At 37.8% G+C, this 16921-nt stretch overlaps 1 pseudogene; it reads left to right on the top strand.

Moving 5' to 3' along the window:
* Positions 1-16921, top strand: part of Vmn2r116l-ps8 (vomeronasal 2, receptor 116 like, pseudogene 8) — a 37074-nt pseudogene that overhangs the window by 11585 nt on the left and 8568 nt on the right.

The following is a 16921-nucleotide window of genomic DNA, read 5'->3' as shown; positions in this document are numbered from 1 at the left end:
AGGACACATGCCCACAGGAACAGCTGAAGACCAGTAGACAGGAACGACTACACACCTGAAAGCAGAACACTCTGTTCCCATAACTGGCTGAAAGAGAACAGGCAAACAGGTCTACGGAACTCCTGACACACAGGCGTATATGACAGTCTAGCCACTGTCAGAAATAGCAGAACAAGGTAACACCAGAGACAACCTGATGTTGAGAAGCAAGCACAGGAACCCAAGCAACAGAAACCAAGATTGCATGGCATCATCGGAGCCCAATTCTACCACCAAAGCAAATACAGAATATCCAAGCACACCAGAAAAGCAAGACGATCTAACCACTGTCAGAAATAGCAGAACAAAGTAACACCAGAGACAACATGATGGCAAGAGGCAAGCACAGGAAGCCAAGCAAAAGAAACCAAGACTACATGACATCATTGCAGCCCAATTCTCCCACCAAAGCAAACACTGAATATCAAAACACACCAGAAAAGCAAGATCTAGATTTAAAATCACATTTGATCATGATGATGGAGGGCTTCAAGAAAGACATAAAGAACTCCTTTAGAGAACGCAGGAAAACGCAAATAAACAAGTAGAAGCCCATAGAGGAATCACAAAAATCACGGAAAGAATTACAGGAAAACACAATCAAACAGGTGAAGGAATTGAAAATGGAAATAGAAGCAATAAAGAAAGCACAAAGGAAGAAAACCCAGGATATAGAAAATGAAAGGAAGAGACAAGGAGCTGTAGATACAAGCATCACCAACAGAATACAAGAGATAGAAGAGAGAATCTCAGGAGCAGAAGATTCCACAGAAATCATCAACACAATTGTCAAAGATAATGCAATATGGAAAAAGCTACTGGCCCAAAACACACAGGAAATCCAGGACATAATGAGAAGATCAAACCTAAGGATAATAGTTATAGAAGAGAGTGAAGACTCCCAAATCAGAGTCTTGAAGTTCTTATTGTACAAATCTTTTACTTGCTTGGTTAAATTCATACCGAGGTACTTCAAGTCTCTGAAGAAAGAAACTGAAGAAGTCCTCAGAAGATGGAAAGATCTCCCATGCTCATGGATTGGCAGGATTAATATAGTAAAAATGGCCATTTTACCAAAAGCGATCTACAGGTTCAATGCAATCCCCATCAAAATACCAATCCAATTCTTCAAAGAGTTAAATAAAACAATTTGCAAACTCATCTGGAATAACAAAAAACCGAGGATAGCTAAAACTATCCTCAACAATAAAAGGACTTCAGGGGAAATCACTATCCCTGAACTCAAGCAGTATTACAGAGCAATAGTGATAAAAACTGCATGGTATTGTACAGAGACAGACAGAAAGACCAATAGAACAGAATTGAAGACACAGAAATGAACCCACACACCTATGGGCCCTTGATTTTTGACAAAGGAGCCAAAACCATCCAATGGAAAAAAGAGCATTTTCAGCAAATGGTGCTGGTTCAACTGGAGGTCAACATGTAGAAGAATGCAGATCGATCCATGCTTATCACCCAGTACAAAGCTTAAGTCCAAGTGGATCAAGGACCTCCACATCAAACCAGATACACTCAAACTAATAGAAGAAAAACTAGGGAAGCATCTGGAACACATGGGCACTGGAAAAAATTTCCTGAACAAAACAACAATGGCTTATGCTCTAAGATCAAGAATCAACAAATGGGATCTCATAAAACTGCAAAGCTTCTGTAAGGCAAAGGACACTGTGGTTAGGACAAAATGGCAACCAACAGATTGGGAAAAGGTCTTTACCAATGCTACAACAGTTAGAGGGCTTATATCCAAAATATACAAAGAACTCAAGAAGTTAGACCGCAGGGAAACAAATAACCCTATTAAAAAATGGGGTTCAGAGCTAAACAAAGAATTCACAGCTGAGGAATGCCGAATGGCAGAGAAACACGTAAAGAAATGTTCAACATCTTTAGTCATAAGGGAAATGCAAATCAAAACAACCCTGAGATTTCACCTCACACCAGTGAGAATGGCTAAGATCAAAAACTCAGGTGACAGCAGATGCTGGCAAGGATGCGGAGAAAGAGGAACACTCCCCCATTGTTGGTGGGATTGCAGACTGGTACAACCATTCTGGAAATCAGTCTGGAGGTTCCTCAGAAAATTGGACATTGAACTGCCTGAGGATCCAGCTATACCTCTCTTGGGCATATACCCAAAGATGCCCCAACATATAAAAAAGACACGTGCTCCACTATGTTCATCGCAGCCTTCTTATATTTTTGGTTGTGAGCCTAGCCTTTAACGGCTGAGCCATCTCTCCAGCCCGTCATCGCAGCCTTCTTTATAATAGCCAGAACCTGGAAAGAACCCAGATGCCCTTCAACAGAGGAATGGATACAGAAAATGTGGTACATCTACACAATGGAATATTACTCAGCTATCAAAAACAATGACTTTATGAAATTCGTAAGCAAATGGTCGGAACTGGAAAATATCATCCTGAGTGAGGTAACCCAATCACGAAAAACACACATTGTATGCACTCATTGATAAGTGGCTATTAGCCCAAATGCTTGAATTACCCTAGATGCCTAGAACAAATGAAACTCAAGACGGATGATCAAAATGTGAAAGCTTCACTCCTTCTTTAAAAGGGGAACAAGAATACCCTTGGCAGGGAATAGAGAGGCAAAGATTAAAACAGACACAGAAGGAACACCCATTCAGAGCCTGCCCCACATGTGGCCCATGCATATACAGTCGTCCAATTAGTTAAGATGGATGAAGCAAAGAAGTGCAGGCCGACAGGAGCCGGATGTAGATCTCTCCTGAGAGACACAGCCAGAATACAAGAAACACACTGGCGTATGCCAGCAGCAAACCACTGAATTGAGAATAGGACCCCTGTTGAAGGAATCAGAGAAAGAACTGGAAGAGCTTGAAGGGGCTCGAGACCCCATAGGTACAACAATGCCAAGCAACCAGAGCTTGCAGGGACTAAGCCACTACCTAAAGACTAAACATGGACTGACCCTGGACTCTGACCTCATAGGTAGCAATGAATATCCCAGTAAGAGCAGTAGTGGAAGGGGAAGCCCTGGGTCCTGCTAAGACTGAACCCCCAGGGAACTAGATTGTTGGGGGTAGGGCTGCAAGGGGGGGAGGATGGGGAGGGGAACGCCCATAAAGAAGGGGAGCGGGGAGGGGGATGTTTGCCCGGAAACCGGGAAAGGGAATAACACTCGAGATGTATAGAAGAAATACTCAAGTTAATTAAAAAAAAAAGACTCCCAAATCGAAGGACCAGTAAATATCTTCAAAAAAATCATAGAAGAAAACTTCCCTAATCTAAAGAAAGAGATGCCCATAAACATACAAGAAGCATACCGAACTCCAAATAGATTAGATCAGAAAAGAAACTCCTCCTGTCACAAAATAGTCAAAGCACCAAATGCACAAAACAAAGAAAGAATATTCAAAGCAGTAAGGGTAAAAGGTCAAGTAACATATAAAGGCAGACCTATCAGAATCACACCAGACTTCTCACCAGAGACTATGAAAGCCAGAAGATCCTGCACAGATGTCATACAGACCCTAATAGAACACAAATGCCAGCCCAGGTTACTGTATCCAGCAAAACTTTCAATTAACATAGTTGGAAAAACCAAGATATTCCATGACAAAACCAAATTTACCCAATATCTTTCTACAAATCCTTCCCTACAAAGGATAATAAATGGTAAAGCCCAACAAAAGGAGGCAAGCTACAGCCTAGAAAAGCAAGAAACTAATTATTTTGCAACAAAACAAAGAAAAGTACACAAACATAAACTCACATCCAAACACGAATATAACAAAACCAACAATCACTATTCCTTAAATTTCCCAACATCAATGTACTCAAGTCCCCAATAAAAAGACATAGACTAACAAACTGTATCCTCAATGAGGACCCTGCATTCTTCTGCCTACAGGAAACACACCTCAGAGACAAAGACAGACACTACCTCAGAGTGAAAGGCTAGAAATCAACTTTCCAAGCAAATGGTCTGAAGAAGTAAGATGGAGTAGCCATTCTAATATCAAATAAAATCTATTTTCATCTAAAAGTCATCAAAAAAGATGAGCAAGGACACTTCATATTCATCAAAGGAAAAATCAACCAATATGAACTCTCAAGCCTAAATATTTATGCTCTAAATACAAGGGTACCTACATACATAAAAGAAACCTTACTAAAGCTCAAAGCACACATTGCACCTCACACAATAATAGTAGGAGATTTCAACACCCCACTCTCATCAATGGACAGATCATGGAAACAGAAATTAAACAGAGACATAGACAGACTAAGAGAAGTCATGAACCAAAAGGACTTACAGATATTTGTAGAACATTCTATCCTAAAACAAAAGGGTATACCTTCTTCTCACCACCTCATGGTACTTTCTCCAAAATTGACCATATAGTTGGTCATAAATCAGGCCTCAATAGAAATGGAAAGGTAGAAATAATCCCATGCGTCCTATCACTCCACCACGGGCTAAAGCTGGACTTCAAAAATAATAAGGGAAGAACACCCACATATACATGGAAATTGAACAATGCTCTACTCAATGATAACCTAGTCAAGGAAGAAATAAAGAAAGAAATTAAAGACTTCTTAGAATTTAATGAAAATGAAGGTACAACATACCCAAACTTAAGGGACACAGTGAAAGCTGTGCTAAGACCTCTGAGTGCCTGCAGAAAGAAACAGGAGATAGCATATATCAGCAGCTTGACAGCACACCTAAATGCTTTAGAACAAAAAGAAGCAAAATCACACCAAGAGGTGTAGAAGGCAGGAAATAATCAAACTCAGAGCTGAAATCAACCAAGTAGAAACAAAGAGGACCATGAAAAGAATCAACAGAACCATAAGTTGGTTCTTTGAGAAAGTCTACAAGATAGATAAACTCTTAGCCAGACTGATGAGAGGACACAGAGAGTCTGCCCAAATTAACAAAATCAGAAATGAAAAGGGAGACATAACAGCAGAATCAGAGGAAATTCATAAAAAAATCATCAGATCCTACTACAAAAGCCTATATTCAACAAAACTTGAAAATCTGCAGGAAATGTTCTGTTTCCTAGACAGATACCAGGTTCCAAAGTTAAATCAGGAACATATAAACCATTTAAACAAACCCATAACTCCTAAAGAAATAGAAGCACTCATTAAAGGTCTCCCAATCAAAAAGTGCCCAGGTTCACGGGTTCACTGCAGAATTCTATCAGACCTTCATAGAAGACCTCATACCAATACTATCCAAATTATTCCACAAAATTGAAACAGATGGATCACTCCCGAATTCCTTCTATGAAGCCACAATTACTCTTATACCTAAACCACACATAGACCCAACAAAACAAGAGAACTTCAGACCAATTTCCCTTATGAATATCGATGCAAAAATACTCATTAAAATTCTGGAAAACTGAATCCAACAGCACATCAAAACAATCATCCACCATGATCAAGTAGGCTTCATCCCAGGCATGGAGGGATGGTTTAATATATGAAAAACCATCAACGTAATACATTATATAAACAAACTAAACGATAAAAACCACATGATCATTTAATTAGATGCTGAGAAAGCATTTGACAAAATTTAACACAAGTTCATGATAAAAGTCCTGGAAAGAATAGGAATTCAAGACCCATACTTAAACATAGTAAAAGCCATATACAGGAAACCAGTAGCTAATATTAAACTAAATAGGGAGAAACTTGAAGCAATCCCACTCAAATCAGAGACTAGACCAGGCTGCTCATTCTCTCCCTACTTATTCAATATAGTTCTTGAAGTTCTAGCCAAAGCAATCAGACAACAAAAGGAGATCAAAGGGATACAGTTTGGAAAAGAAGAAGTCAAAATATCACTATTTGCAGATGACATGATAGTACATATAAGTGATCCCAAGAGTTCCACCAAAGAACTACTAAACCTGATAAACACCTTCATCAAAGTGGCTGGGTATAAAAGTAAGTCAAATAATTCAGTAGCCTTCCTGTACAAAAAAGAGAAACAAGCCAAGAAAGAAATTAGGGAAACGACACCTTTCATAATAGTTCCAAATAATATAAAATACGTCAGTGTGACTTTATCCAAGCAAGTGAAAGATCTGTATGATAAGAACTTCAAGCCTCTGAAGAAAGAAATTGAAGACCTTAGAAGTTGGAAAGATCTCCCATGCTCATGGATTGGCAGGATTAATATAGTATAAATGGCCATTTTACCAAAAACGATCTACAGATTCAATGCAATCCCCATCAAAATACCAATGAAATCTTCAGAGAGTTAGACAGAACAATTTTCAAATTCATCTGTAATAACAAAAACCCAGGATAGCTAAAAGTATCCTCAACAATAAAAAGACTTCTGGGGGAATCACTATCCCTGAACTCAAGCAGTATTACAGAGCAATAGTGATAAAAACTGCATAGTATTGGTACAGAGACAGGCAGATAGACCAGTGGAATAGAATTGAAGACCCAGTAATAAACCCATGCACCTATGGTCACTTGATTTTTCACAAAGGGGCCAAAATCATCCAGTGGAAAAAAGATAGCATTTTGAGCAAATGGTGCTGGTTCAACTGGAGGCCAATATGTAGAAGAATGGATATCGATCCATTCTTATCACCCTGTTGAAAGCTTAAGTCCAAGTGTATCAAGGACCTACACATCAAACCAGATACACTCAAACTAATAGAAGAAAAAGTGCGGAAGCATCTCGAACACATGGGCACTGGAGAAAATTTCCTCAACAGAACACTAATGGCTTATGCTCTAAGATCAAGAATCGACAAATGGGCTCTCATAAAACTGCAAAGCTTCTGTAAGGCAAAGGACACTGTGGTTAGGACAAAACGGCATCAAAAAGATCTTTACCAATCCTACAACTGATGGAGGGCTTATATCCAAAATACAAAGAACTCAAGAAGTTAGACTGTAGGGAGACATATAACCCTATTAAAAATTGTGGTTAGGAGCTAAACAAATAATTCACAGCTGAGGAATGCCGAATGGCAGAGAAACACGTAAAGAAATGTTCAACATCTTTAGTCATAAGGGAAATGCAAATCAAAACACCCCTGAGATTTCACCTCACACCAGTGAGAATGGCTAAGATCAAAAACTCAGGGGACAGAAAATGCTGGCTAGGATGTGGAGAAAGAGGAACACTCCTCCATTGTTGCTGGGATTGCAGATTGCAGATTGGGTAGAACCATTCTGGAAATCAGTCTGGAGGTTCCTCAGAAAATTGGACATTGAACTACCTGAGGACCCAGGTATACCTCTCTAAAAGATGCCCCAACATATAAAAAAGACATGTGCTCCACTGTGTTCATAGCAGCCTAATTTATAATAGCCAGATGCCCTTCAACAGAAGAATGGATACAGAAAATGTGGTACATCTACAAAATGAAATATTACTCAGCTATCAAAAACAATGACTTTATGAAATTCATAGGCCAATGGATGGAACTGGAAAATATCATGCTGAGTGAGGTAACCCAATCACAGAAAAATACACACGGTATGCATTCATTGATAAGTGGCTATTAGCCCAAATGCTTGAATTACCCTAGATGCACAGAACACATGAAAATCAACAAGGATGATCAAAATGCGAATGTTTCACTCCTTCTTTAATAGGGGACCAAGATACCCTTCGCAAGGAATAGGAAAGCAATATTTAAAACAGAGGCAGAAGTAACACCCATTCACAGCCTGCCCCACATATGGTCCATACATATACACCCACCAAACTAAATAAGATGGATGTGGGTAAGAAGTGCAGGCTGACAGGAACTGGATGTAGATCTCTCCTGAGAGACACAACCAGAATATGGCAAAGACATAGGTGAATGCAAGCACCAAACCTCGGAACTGTAATCCGATCCCAGTTCAAGGATTCAGAACATGAGTGAAAGATCTTGAGGGGGTTTGAGACCCCATATGAACAATGCCAACAGACTAGAGCTTCCAGGGCCTAAGCCCGTACATGGACTGTACATGGACTGACCCTGGGCTCCAACTGCCTAGGTAGCAATGAATAGCCTAGTAAGGGCACCAGTGGAAGGGGAAGTCCTTGTCCTGCCAAGACTGAACCCACAGTGAACAGGATTGTTGGGGGGGGAGGGCAGTAATGGGTGGAGGATGGGGAGAGGAACAGCCATATATAAGAGGAGGATGAAGGGTTAAGGGGATTTTGGCCTGGAAACCGGGAGAGTGCATAACAATTGAAATGTAAATAAGAAATACCCACTTTAATAAAGATGAAGAAAAAAAGAATGAAAAAAGAGAAGAAAAGAAATAAGTTATAAATCCTTCTGAAGCTGGAGTGCTTAGTTTCATATACAAAATGTGAAATGTAACTTGAATACTTAATACTGCATGATGTGAAATCTTCAATGGCTTCAGTGTTGATTATTATTTAGATATATTTTTAATTTTTCTTCTAAGGTTTTTCTTACATTTATTATACAGCTTTCCTCAAGATCATATAACTTTTTATTAATTTTATTATTCATGGATATTTTATGTATTAACATTTCAAATGTTATCCCCTTTCTGCCCTCTCCCATATCTCCTTAACCCTTCCCCTGCCTCTAGGAGGATGCTCCCATTTCCACCTACCCACTCCATCCTCAGCACACTGGCATTACCATACATTGGGGAAACAAGCCTTCACACGACCAAGGGCTTTTCCTCCTAATGATATTGGACAATGCCATCCTCTGTCACATACGTGGCTGGTGTCATGGCTCACTCCCTTTTTACTCATTGTTTGGTGGTTTAATCCCTGGTAGGTCTGGTAGGGTTTGGTTGGTTGATATGGTTGTTTCCTGTGGTGTTGCAAACCCCTTCAACTCCTTAATCATTTTCTCTAACTCCTTCATTGGGTTCCCCATGTAAAGTTCAATGGTTAGCAGCAACCATCCTCATCTGTACCAGTAGGGCTCTGCCAGAGCCTCTCAGTAGACAGGTATATCTGCCTCCTGTCTGAAAGCAGTTCTTGGCATCAGCAAGAGTGACTGGATTTGGTGGCATCATATAGGATAAATCCCAAGGTGTGGAGTCTCTGGATTGCCCTTTCTTCAGCCCCTGATCCACTCTTTGTCCCTGTATTTCTTCCTGAAAGTATTTTGTGCTCCTTTATAAAAAGGAATGAATCACCTGCATTTTGGCCTTCCTTCTTGAACTTCATATGATCTGTGAATTTTTTCTCAGGTATTCCAGGCTTTTGGTCTAATAACCACCAAGCAGTGAGTGTATATCATGCATGTTCTTTTGTGAATGAGTTACCTCACTCAGGATGATATTTTCTAGTTTCATCCACTGGCCTATGAATTTCATGGACTCATTGTTTTTGATTGCTGAGTAGTACTCCATTGTGTAGATGTACCACACTTTCTGTATCCATTCCTCTGTTGAAGGGCATTTAGGTTCTTTCTATTTTCTAGATATTTTAAATAAGGCTGCTGTGAACATAGTGGAACAGGTGTCCTTGTTATATGTTGGAGCATGTTTTGGGTGAATGCCCTTGACTGGTATATTTGGGTCCTCAGTTAGTACTATGGTGATATTTCTGAGGAACCTCCAGACTGATTTCCAGAGTGGCTGTACCAGCTTGACATCTCACCAACAATGGAGGAGGGTTCCTCTTTCTCCACATCCTCACCAGCATCTGTTGTCACCTGCATTATTGATCTTAGCTGTTCTGACAGGTGTGAAGTGGAATCTCAGGGTTGTTTTGATTTGCATTTCCCTGATGACTAAGGATGTTGAACATTTATTTAGACAGTTCTCAGCCATTCGATATTCCTCAGCTGAGAACTCTTTGTGTAGGTCTTTACCTCATTTTTAATAGGATTATTTGAGTCTTTGGAGTCTGTCTTGATTTGTTTGTATAAATTAGATATTAGCCCTCTATCAGATATAGAATTGGTAAAGAATTTTCCAAATCTGTTGTTTGCCATTTTGTCCTATTGAAAGAATCCTTTGACTTACAGAAGCTTTTCAATTTTATGAGGTCCCATTTGTCAATTTTTGATATTAGAACATGCATCGTTGGTGTTCTGTTCAGGAAATTTGCCCCTGTGCTTTTGTGTTTGAGGCTCATCCTCATTTTCTCTTCTATTAGTTTCAGTGTATCTGGTTTGATATCGGGTCTTTGCTCCACTTGGACTTGAGCTTTGTACAAGGTGATAAGAATGGGTCAATTTGCATTCTTCTACATGCTGACCTTCAATTCAACGAGCACTATTTGTTGAAAAGGTTGTCTTTTTGCATGGATATTTTTAGCTCCTTTGTCCAAGATCAAGTGACTATAGTTGTGTGGGTTCATTTCTGGATCTTCAGTTCAATTCCATTGATCTATCTGCCTGTCTCTGTACCCATACAATGCAGTTTTTATCACAATTGATGTGTAATACTACTTGAGGTCAGGGATTGTGATTCCCCCATAACTGCTTTTACTGTTGAGAAGAGTTCTCCTTATCCTGGTGTCTTTCCTTTTCCAAATGAATCTGCAAATTGCTCTTTTTAATTCTATGAAGAATTGCATTGGAATTTTGATGGTGATTGCATTGAATTTGTAGATTGCTTTTTGCAAAATGGGCATTTCTACTATATTAACCAGCCAATCCATGAGCATGGGAGATCGTTCCATCTTCTGAGATCTTTGATTTCTTTTCAGAAACTTGAAGTTCTTTTCATACAGATCTTTCACTTGTTTGGTTAGAGTCAAATAGTTATACTATTCGTGGCTATTGTGAAATGTGTCATTTCCCTAATTTCTTTCTTAGCTTGTTTATCCTTTGAGTAGAAGATGGCTACCAATTTGTTTGACTTAATTTTATAACCAGCCACTTTGTTAGAGTTGTTTATCAGCTGTAGTAGTTCTCTCACAGAATTTTTGGGGTCCCTTAAGTGTACTATCATATCATCTGCAAATAGTGATATTTTGACTTCTTTCTTTCAAATTTATCCCTTTGACCTGATTTTGTTGTCTACTTGCTCTCAATAGAACTTCAAGTATTATATTGAATAGGTAAAGGGAAAGAAGGCAGCCTTGTCCACCCCTGTTTTTAGTGAATTGCTTCAAGTTTCTCTCTATTTCGTTTGATGTTGGCTTCCAGTTTGCTGTATATTGTTTTTACTGTTTAGATGTAAACCTTGAATTCGTGATCTTTCCAAGACTTCTAACATGAAGGGGTGTTGAATTTTGTCAAATGCTTTCTCAGCTTCCAATGAGATGATTATGTGGTTTTGTTCTTTGAGTTTTTTAAGTAGTGGAGTATGTTGATGAATTTCTGTATATTGAAATATCTCTGCCTCCCTGGGATGAAGCAGACTTGATCATGATGGAGGAATGATTTGATGTGTTCTTGGATTAGGTTTCCACGTATATTATTGTGTAATTTTGCATCAGTATTCATAAGGAAACTTTGTCTGAAGTTTTCTCTTTGTTGGGATTTTGTGCGGATTAGGTATAAGCAAAATTACGGCTTCAAAGCATGAATTGGGTAATGTTTTTTTCTGTTTCTATTTTGTGGGACTGTTTGGACACTATTGATATTAGGTCTTTTATGAAGGTCTGATAAAATTATACACTAAGCCCATCTGGTCCTGGACTTTTTTTGTTGGTAGATTTTAATGACTGCTTTTATTTCTTTAAGGGTTTTGGGACTGTTTAGTTGGTTTATCTGTGCCTCTTATTACTTTGTTATTTGGTATCTGTCCAGAAAGTTGTCTATTTCTTCCAGATTTACCAGTTTTGTTGAGTATAGTCTTTTGCAGTAGGATCTTAATTTTCTGAATTCTCTCAGTTTCTTATATTATGTCTCCCTTTTCATTTATGATATTGTTGATTTGGATACTGTCTCTCTGCTTTCTGGTTTGGTTTGCTAAGGGTTTATCTCAAAGGACCATCTCCTGGATTTGTTGACCCAGTGAATAGTTCTTTTTGTTGCTACTTGGTTGATTTCAGCTTTGAGTTTGATTATTTCCTGCTGTCTACTCTCTTGGGTGAATTAGCCTCTTTTTCTTCTAGAGCTTTCAGTATGCTGACAAACTGTAAGTCTCTGCTCTCTCCATTTTTTGAGGCACTGAAACTGTTATTAACACTGCTTTCATTGTATCCCATAAGTTTGGGTATATTGTGCCTTCATTGTCATTAAATTCAAAAAGTCATTAATTTCTTTCTTTCTTCTCTGACCAAGTTGTCATTGAGTTAAGGATTGCTCAGTTTCCATGTGTATGTGGGATTTTTGATGTTTTTGTTGTTATTGAAGAAAAATATTAGTCCATAGTGTTCTGACAGAATGCATAGGAATATTTCAATCTCCTTGTATCTATTGAGGCCTGTTTTGTGACCCATTATTCGGTCAATTTTTGATAAAGTACCATGCTGTGCTGAGAAGATGGTATATTCTTTTGTTTTAGGATGAAGTGTTCTGTAGATGTCTGTTAAATCCATTTGTTTCATAATTTCTGTTAGCTTCATTTTCTCTCCATTTAATTTCTGTTTCCATGATTTGTCCATTGATGAGAGTGATGTGTTGAAATCTCCCTTTCTTTGGTGCACTGTATTTGTGCTGTAGTAAATTTTCTTTTATAAATGTTGGTGCCCTTGGTTTTGGAACATTGATGTTCAGAATTGAGACTCCATCTTTGTAGATTATTTTTGTTTTACAAGTATGCAGCCAAAGTGTCTGTGTTTTTATTGGCAAGTTGAGTCCAAGGAATTGTGTTACCTGTTATATTTCTTGTTAGAAGAGGATTTATATTTGTGTGGCTATCTTCTTCTTGGTTTGTTGCAGTAAGATAACTTTCTGAGTGTAGTTACCCTCCTTGTTTTGGACTTTTCTGTTTATTATCCTATGTAGTGTGCTTTCCTTCTTTGCAGTGAACAATGTATGTTTGATTATTTTTACTTCAATGTTTTCCATATTACATTATTCAATATGAAACTTAAAGCTTTGGTTTATCATCATTTCCTCTACAGACTAACTGCATTGCCTTGTGAATCCCTTTCCAATTTGATGATGCTAGGTTCAATGTTTTTATTTCTTTCTTTCTCTGTAAATACATGAACCCCAAAGTGTTCAAATTTCTTCATAATCAAGTTACAAATAACTAGTTCTTGGAACTCTTTTGGTCCTTTATACTGCTTAGTATCCTGGTTTTCACTTAATTTCATTCATTTGTTTTTGTCTTGCAGAATTCTCTTTATTCAAATTTATAAATTTATGTAAAATTGTAAAATACTTGCTTTCTAAGATCAGTTCTGACAAACCAACTCTTTAGGTATCATACTCTGTAAATAAGGAAAACTTTGAAATAAGAAATCAGTCTCACAAGGAAATACAGTTCTGTTAACTGAAATAAAGGAAAACACACTTTATATGAAAGGACAGAATTAACTTCTAAGCCCCCACTTGAGTAATGGACAATACACAATATACAGAATGAGCAAACAGAATGTTTTCTCATGGAGTTACAAAACTATATCAGGACTATTGAGGCAGAAAAAGATTAAAAACTGTATAGGCTCTTACATATTAACATTTTCAGATCTGAGCATTTGATATTGGAAGCCCAACCAATATCCACTTCCTGGGGAAGACTACGTCTCCTGCACTCAGTATTTCTCATTCACATGTGCTGTATTTTATCTTGCTAAGGTATCACAGCTTTTTACCTGTAGATGTTAGCATGTCTATTTCTTATCATGTTCTGAATATTGCATGCAAGTAACATTATACAAGAGTGCAGATTAAATTTTTTACATTTATGCATCTAGTTGTATATACAAATATAGAAAAAGATAAATGAGAATACATAGTAACTACCAAATAAATGCATGTAGACGAAAGAATACGTAGAATTTTTATACATAAAATTTCATAATTATGAACCAAATGACCAACTTACTTAAAAAAACAAAATACAAAACTATTTAGATCTTATAAGTTATAAAATTATATAATCTGAAAACAGAAACATTGATGTAGACAAGAAGTATAAGGGATAGAAAATATCACCAAACACCTCAAATTTCACTAATTCATAATTACTCTCTCTAGCCCTAGACAGGCTTTGACAAGTACAACCTTGGACAAGGGCATAGAACTTTTCTTTTTTCATTTCAGCTTTCATCAGGAACTGTTAGTATGTATTGGTTCAGTCTGGCCTTCTACAAACTACACACTGCCAATCCCTCAAAACACATAAAATATATTTTTTAGTCTTATAACAGGTAGACATCCCATGTTAAAGATGAACGCACAGTTGCTGGTTGTTTCCTGAAAGGAATATAGACATATTCATCTATGCTCAAATATTTACAAAGGCATTAGTCCCCATAGGAGCTGCTCAACAAGACAGGAACCTGTGCCAATGACACATGAGCAATCTTGGGAAAGAAGATGCAGGTCAAACATTGAAGCTCTGAGAGGGTGTGTTCATTCAGTACATAAAAGTGAATGTATTCAGTTGAACGACACAATGGTGATTTGAGATTATGCTCTAATGATCCCTATGTTTTCTACACAGGATTAACCCACAAAACTACCAATATGTGATGGCCTTAATTTTTGCCATAGAGGAGATCAACAGAAACCCCATTCTTTTACATAACATGACGCTTGGATATAATATACGCAGTGCTGGGTCCATTGAAAGTGAGACAGTAGTAAGTTTCCTCAAGTGGCTCGCTCACAGGGCAGAACAGACTCATTCCAAACTATACATGCAAAACCAATGAAAAATCTGTGGCTGCAATCACAGGAACAACATGGGAAATTTCTTCCTTAATTGGAATATTTTTGGGTCTTTATGAATATCCACAGGTGAGATTAGATGCATGAGAAGAAAGGAAAATATCCTCATTAGATTCCATAATTTGTATACCATGAAAAATCATAAGGGAAAGAATCATTTTTGTATGATTCAAAATAATAGTATTGGTCTGGAATACAGCAAAAAATTCAAGAATGATTACAGTGCAACCAGGAGGATAAAAGTTCAGATGCCAGCTTCATACTTACCCTCATGGCAGCAAACCAGATAAAAGATAATACCTGTGTCCACATTATCTTCTCTCCAGGGCAAAAGAAATGAAGCCCAGGGATGAAGAGAGACCCTACCTCAGAAGAATATGTGGAGAAAAGTAGAGAACACCTGCTGCCCTCTTTTAGCCTTCACATGTATACGTATGCTATATGCACTGTAGAAAGCTGGGCACACACACTTTTATGCACACACACACACACACACACACACACACACACACACAGAGTCAATGAACCAAGTGAGCAAACATTCCTTCAAAATACATAGCTTTAAAGCTACATACTTTGAGATATTACTGTATTCACATTTCTTCTGTTTGAAATGTACATACAGGCCTTAAGATATACACATGTGTCTACAATAAAAGTGAGTATTTCAACTTATTTTCCAGAATCATATCCCAGTACTAGACTTGACTTTAAATAAAAATTTGGATTTCTAAACTTTAACTCACTGTTACATATGCAATGATATCCAGAACCTCCTCATTAATTTCTATACCTGCTTTCATTTTTACAGCTGAGCATTGGACCTTTTGAACCAAGTATAAATAACTCTGAGACGTTTCCTTTTTTGTATCAGATGGCTGCCAAAGAATCTTCTTTGGCCTTAGGCATGGTCTCATTGTTTGTCCATTTCAAATGGAATTAGGTGGGACTGGTCATCTCAGAGGATGAGAATGGTGTTAACTTTGTCTCAGACTTGATTCCACAAATGGAAAGAAACACAGTCTGTGTAGCCTTCATGGAATTTACCCCAGTTACTCACATGATGGACCTGGACAACGCCTATGAATACCCTATTCGGATTATGAGATACCCAGCCAAAGTTGTTATCGTTTACGCTAACACTGACTCTTCCTTAGGTGTGCTGTTTAGAAGATGGGAATATATACTTCCATGGAGAATCTGGGTTACCACTTCACAGTGGGAAGTCATCACTTCTATGAGACATTTAATTCTTGACTCATTCCATGGGACTCTCATCTTTTCACAACGCCAGGGTGATATTTCTACTTTTAAAGAGTTTGTAAAGACAGTGAGACCTTTCAAATACCCAGATGACATTTTTCTTGCCAGACTGTGGGAGATTTACTTTGATTGTGCAATATCTAATGCAATGTAAATCATTAGAAAATTGTTCATCTAGAGGTAACTTGGGATTGTTACCTTGGTACCACTTTGACATAGCTGTAAGTACTGGCAGTTACCATGTATACAATGCTGTATATGCTGTGGCCCACACCATACTCAAGATGCTTACTCAAGAAGTAGATCTACAAGGAATGAAAAATGGAGGAAGCATGGATTTTCCACCCTTGAAGGTAATGGTTTTACTTTTGATTCTCTAGACTGTCACCAATGTAACTTTTTGAAATTGGACCACACATACTCTAAACAAATACAATGGGGATCTTTATAGAAGACAAGTTTTCTAGACTATTTAACTGACTGGAAGAAAAATCTATACCCGGGTGAAATTGAGAATCAACTTCCCAATCATATAGAAATAAAAACCAAGATAAAAATGTTTCTGTTAAAGGTGCTCTCAGTCTCATACACTTCTAAGGTTCTGAACAGTAAAAGCCGAATCTTTTCCCACCTTGTTCTTATATGTGAAAAGGAGTGACATCATATTTAAGGTCCTAAAAATTGTACCAGCAAGTGAAATATTCTTAAAATATCTCATGAAACTGTATCAACTAATCAACTATAGATTATTTCTTAAATTTGTTAGATTTGCTCTCATAAAATATGTGGCCAAAGGCCATATATGAGAAATGGTTTCATTTACTTCAACTAAGA

The sequence above is a fragment of the Rattus norvegicus genome, chromosome 12, assembly GCF_036323735.1.
Source record: "Rattus norvegicus strain BN/NHsdMcwi chromosome 12, GRCr8, whole genome shotgun sequence".
Taxonomy (NCBI): domain Eukaryota; kingdom Metazoa; phylum Chordata; class Mammalia; order Rodentia; family Muridae; genus Rattus; species Rattus norvegicus.
The sequence above is the reverse complement of the archived record's forward strand: the minus strand, read 5'-3'. Positions and strand labels throughout refer to the sequence as shown.